Genomic DNA, 6,000 nt, shown 5'->3' on the forward strand with positions numbered 1-6,000 from the left:
AGAAATTCCTCCTCCTCTCTGTCATAAATGGACAACTGCTTACAGGTCAACCTGCTATAGCGAGATAGTTGTGTTCCTCTGCAACCTGGCACATTAAAATATCGAGCTATGGAAAACAGCCATAGCAGATTGCTAATAGAAAACCGTTATGCCTGTTCAGTAGAAGGTTCACATATCCAAACAACGTCGACAATTCGTCAATCGTGTTATAGCCAATTCACACCGATGAAACGTGAGTTATAGCAGAATGACCTGTATTCTGAAGTTATTCCTTCTGGTCGTAAACTTTCCCACAAGGGGAAACAACCTCTCTGCATTTATTGTGCAAAGTCCCATAAGAATCATTTCATAGGGGTTGCGCCTCATTCTTCCACACTCTAATTCTAAACAAATTCAACCCACTCTTCATCTCCTCATAGGTTAATCCCATGTATGGAGGGATTTTCCTATTAAACCTATTCTGGAAGGTTGTAGGGGACCAGAACTGTTCACACTTTTCTGATAGTGTTGTCCCACCCCTCAATGCCAGCAGTCCATTTGCTTTCCCTATTCCCTACTCAACTGCTAGCTTTCTCTGATTTAGAACATAGAAAAATACAGCGCAGTACAGGCCCTTTGGCCCTCGATGTTGCGCCGATCCAAGCCCATCTAACCTACACTCGCCCACTATCCTCCATATGCCTATCCAATGCCCGTTTAAATGCCCATAAAGAGGGAGAGTCCACCACTGCTACTGGCAGGGCATTCCATGAACTCACGACTCACTGAGTAAAGAATCTACCCCTAACATCTGTCCTATACCTACCACCCCCTAATTTAAAGCTATGCCCCCTCGTAATAGATTAGCTGACTCCATACGTGGAAAAAGGTTCTCACGGTCAACCCTATCTAAACCCCTAATCACCTTGTACACCTCTATCAAGTCACCCCAAACCTTCTTTTCTCCAATGAAAACAACCCCAAGTGCCTCAACCTTTCCTCATACGATCTTCCTACCATACCAGGCAACATCCTGGTAAACCTCATCTGCACCCGTTCCAGTGCCTCCACATCCTTCCGATAGTATGGCGACCAAAACTGCACACAAATCTCCAGATGCGGCCCCACCAGATTTGCCACCTTTCTGCCCAGCTCTGCAGCTTATCTATATCCCGCTGTAACCTGACACATCCTTCCTCACTGTCAACAACTCCACCGACTTTCGTATCATCCGCAAACTTGCTCACCCAACCTTCTAGCCCCTCCTCCAGGTCATTTATAAAAATGACAAACAGCAATGGTCCCAAAACAGATCCTTGCCGATCACCACTAGTGAAGGCACTCCAAGATGAACCTTTACCATCAACTACTACCCTCTGTCTTCTTCCAGCCAGCCAATTCCTAATCCAAACCTCCAACTCACCCTCAATGCCATACCTCGGTATTTTTTGCAGTAGCCTACCATGGGGAACCTTATCAAACGCCTTACTAAAATCTATATACACTACATCTACCGCTTTACCCTCGTCCACTTCCTTAGTCACCTTCTCGAAGAATTCAATAAGGTTTGTGAGGCACGACCTGCCCTTCACAAAACCACGACCTGCCCTTCACAAAACCAAGGACTCCCAAACCCCTCTGTTTCATAGCTTCCTATAGTCTATCTCCATTTCTACAATATTCACCTCCTCTATACTTTCTTCCAAAGTGTGTAACATCACAATTTCCCACATTATGTCCCCTCTTGCACTTGTTTGGCCCCTGCTATATTCCTCTGAAGACTGTGTGCCATCCTCACCACTTGAATCAAAGATAAGAGAAGCCTGGACTTGGCTAGTTATCATTCATCTCTTTGGCTGTCAGGTTTGCAACTAATCTTACAGGCCAACACCCCATACAGCCAACTTATATAAATCAAATCAACAAAATATTTAAATCCTCAGTCCCTTATTCTAAAATCTAGCACCAGCTGTGGAACTGGGGTAATCTTAAGATCTATTTAACATTGTCACTTGTGATAGGTGTATAGTGTCATCATATTTTGGCGCCATTTGGATTACAGAATAAATTATACGACTGGTAAAATGCTGAATAAATTGAATTTAAATTGATACTACTGAAACTGAAACACGTGAATTGACACTCAGAGGCAGATGGAAATGGCCATGCTGTAAGTAAGAGGGAGATGGGTGGCATGTAGTGTTGGGGGTCAAGTTACACAGGAAAATTCTTAGATTATATTGCAACACTGACCATACTTCAACAAGTACTCTCTCCGTGACATTACCATTGCGGAATCCCATATTATTAACAACCTGTGGCATATCACTTGATCAAAAACTGAACTGACCAGCCATAAAAATACTGTGGCTATAAATATGGTAAGAGGCCAATCGTCTCCTGTTGCCTCAAAGTCTGTCTACCCTCTAGAATATGCAAATCAGGAGTGTTTGGAATCTCCCCACCTGTCTGGATTAGGGTGGCTCCAATAACATTCAAGTAGCTTGATACCATCCAGGATGAAGCAGTCTGCTTGATTAGTATCCCATACACCACCTTCAACATTCACTGCCTTTACCACCAATGCACCATGCCAGAAGTGTGTACCATCTACAAAATGCACTGTAGCATCTCATCATGGTTCCTCTGACAGCATCTTCCAAATCCACAACATCTACCATCTAGAAAAGGACAGCACATACATAGGAACACCAGTACCTGCAAGTTCCCCTCCAAGTCACTCCCCATCCTGATTTGAAAATATAATTGCTGTTCCTTCAGCGTCACTCGGTCAAAATCCTGGATTTTTCATCCTAACAGCATTGTCGGTATCCCTACACCACAAGGTCTGTAGTGGTTCATACACTATACAGGGCAATTAGGGATGGGCAATAAATGCTGGCCTAGCCAATGATACCCACATCCCGTGAGTGAATGCAGAAAGCTTAATTGATTGGCAAGGGCTTTGACAGGGGGTCAACAAAGGTGCAGATTTTTGTTTGTTTAAAAAAAGCGATTGTCATAGTAACACACAGCCAGGAGCGCAATGCTTCAGAACTGTGAATTGATGAATATCTTTTTAAAGACCTTCACCAAATAAGGAGGAGTTCACTTTTAATCTACTTCGATGCCATAATGTCACACGCTCTGATGTTATGGAAATGAATAAAAGCTGTTAGTAATGACAAAGGAGGAACAGGGCACACTGTAACTACAGTTTCCTGCCTCGAATGTAATGAACTACAATGCCTTATGAATTAAGGATCTGCTGGCTCTACCCAAATATGCTTTTCTGAACTTGCATTAATCTGCAGGCAATTAGTGAACTAACAGAAGTTAAAGTGAATTAAATGATCTCAGGAATCTAATTTGAGTTTCTAATTCCCCTTTTGAAGTGTCATGCTTATTAATGAGGAAACATAGGGATTAATGACTGCTGGTAAATCCTGAAACAAAGAGCTCAACCACCATGGTTCCTTAATGCCTGACCTTCCTAGTGATGCTAGTGGCTGGTAAACTTAAATGATTAACGTGTGGTGCTAATAATGCCAAGGTTATGGTTTCAATCCCCATATCAGTTAATGTTGCTGACCTCTTCCTCAGATTTTAACTCTGAGGGCTGCTGTGACACAGTGGTAGTGTCCCTACTTCTGAGCCTGGAGGTCCAGGTTCAAATCCCACTACTCCAAAGTTGAAGTTCCTTGAAGTTTATACCTTGACTGTGTAAAGATGGCATATTTTCAATTTCTGTATTTTTCATTGTGAACTGAAACGGGAAAAAGATGGCTTTTAAAACCAAGGCTTGTGGAAGCGATTGCTATGTTTTGTAAAAGCAACATACTGGCACGCACTGTTAGTCAAAGGATCATTGCAGATGAACTGGCCCCAGGGGATGTTTACAAAGTAAGATTCTGGTCGCAACAACTAGCTGATTGGTCTACAAATGACAAAGGCCTCTGCCTGCCAACAACCATGTGATTGGCTCCTAGTAGCTGAACAGCTTGTGGGTAGGAACAATATAGCCAGTAGTCTTTGAACTTTTGGAAAAGAAGGTGATATCCTTTTCTCTGCAGTTAAGAAACACAAAATCTGAAGAAAGCCAGTTTATTTTCCCTTACCAGGTGCAGTAAGCTGTGGCTTTTAATCATTAAATCAGAGACTTTATAATTTACGATTCTGCAAACAAATGAAAAACAATTGGAGAGAGACTGACAAACAGAAGTCCTGACCAGCACAAGGATGATCTAATTGAACAGCCTTTCCAGTTTTTCCCTTCACCCATAACACCATTTCTTTTTTGTCTGTATGTGTAGGAGATGTTTACAAGGATTTTGAGTTTTACTAGTAGACTTACATTCAACAGTTCATAGTTTTCACCAGCAGCCAGAACCTATTTATTTGTAATAATTTGTAAGATTTGTTAAGTACCGAAACATATTCTTCTTTTCTGTTAACTTTATGGTGAAAAGACAGGTAAAGTGGGGAATTTTGTACATGATTATAAAATGATTAAAATGTGTTGTGATAACTTGGAGAACAGTGGGTCTCGATTCCAGCATCCTACACTACGGACACATGACTAGTTCACTACACAAAAGCTCTTTGGGCATGTATTCGTTTTTTCCTACAAATGCATCTAAGTCAACAAAGTCCTCCAGTGACCCACTTTGTTTGATATTTTCTTTTTCACGCTCCTGGCCTTTGCCTTCGCTGCAGTTAGGAACGGAGCTCACTTGCTAACGAGGTCAGACAGAAAACTCTCAAATCTGTATAGATGGGAAGTGAAGGTAAGAACATAGCACACCTTGATCAGAGAACTCTCCATGCCAGGGCTTCCCAAATTGGCATGGCAGTCTCTTGGTGGCCTAGCTCAGTGATCCTTCAGTCCAGCATAGCCTCAGCGTGAACTTCCAGCTTCGAGATGATTCCTGAGTGGTCTCGAGTCAAGGCCCGATGCAGTCTAGAGGCTAGGTGCCAGCTTGGACTGGGTTGGAAGGTCTGTTATTCCGAACATTTTGTTTCTCTATTTTTCTAATTTATTCCTATGATCCGTAATCCTGGACATTTTATTTCTTTAATTTTTCTAATTTTCTTCTTCCCTAAGAATTTATACTTAAGAATCTATATCTGGGTCTTATATCTAAGATAGCACTGTAAGTGACGACTTGTAAACTTTTCATTGTCCTCGTTTGAGTACATGTGATCATAAAGCTCATTCTAAGATAAACATGGGGGTCAGGAACCCCAGTAGCTGCCATTTTCGGGTAGTGAGTTCAGAGTCAGCAATAGCAGCTATGGGCCTCTGACAGAAAGGCGCACATGTTCCCACCTTTACAGCCCTCACTGAAGGCTCATAACAATTTTCAAGCCTCTAACTGGGCTCACAGTGGGAAATTGAGGAAAAAGTGAGGTCTGCAGATGCTGGAGATCAGAGCTGCAAATGTGTTGCTGGAAAAGCGCAGCAGGTCAGGCAGCATCCAGGGAACAGGAGAATCGACGTTTTGGGCATAAGCCCTTCTTCAGGAATGAGGAAAGTTTGTCCAGCAGGCTAAGATAAAAGGTAGGGAGGAGGGACTTGGGGGAGGGGCGTTGGAAATGTGATAGGTGGAAAGAGGTCAAGGTGAAGGTGATAGGTACTGGACTACACCTCACACCCTGCCCCCTGTAAAAACGCCATCCCATTCTCCCAATTCCTTCGACTCCGCCGCATCTGCTCCCAGGAGGACCAGTTCCAAAAACGTACAACCCAGATGGCCTCCTTCTTCAAGGACCGCAATTTCCCCCCCGACGTGGTCGACGATGCCCCCCACCGCATCTCTTCCACTTCCCGCTCCTCCGCCCTTGAACCCCGCCCCTCCAACCGCCACCAGGACAGAACCCCACTCGTCCTCACCTACCACCCCACCAATCTCCATGTAAAGCGCATCATCCGCCGTCATTTCCGCCACCGCCAAACGGATCCCACCACCAAGGATATATTTCCCTCCCCTCCCCTAACAGCATTCCGTAAAGACCACTCCC

General features: G+C 43.6%; 2 protein-coding genes across 5 annotated transcripts in view; one reads left to right on the forward strand and one right to left on the reverse strand.

Annotated features, from left to right (window-relative positions):
- ccdc92ba (coiled-coil domain containing 92Ba) overlaps window positions 1–6,000 on the reverse strand; it is an 81,977-nt gene that overhangs the window by 9,209 nt on the left and 66,768 nt on the right. The window lies entirely within an intron of this gene.
- Window positions 1–6,000, forward strand: part of rap1gap2a (RAP1 GTPase activating protein 2a) — a 516,227-nt gene that overhangs the window by 551 nt on the left and 509,676 nt on the right. The gene's annotated exons all lie outside the window — the stretch shown is intronic.

Source organism: Chiloscyllium plagiosum, chromosome 28, assembly GCF_004010195.1.
Source record: "Chiloscyllium plagiosum isolate BGI_BamShark_2017 chromosome 28, ASM401019v2, whole genome shotgun sequence".
Lineage (NCBI taxonomy): Eukaryota > Metazoa > Chordata > Chondrichthyes > Orectolobiformes > Hemiscylliidae > Chiloscyllium > Chiloscyllium plagiosum.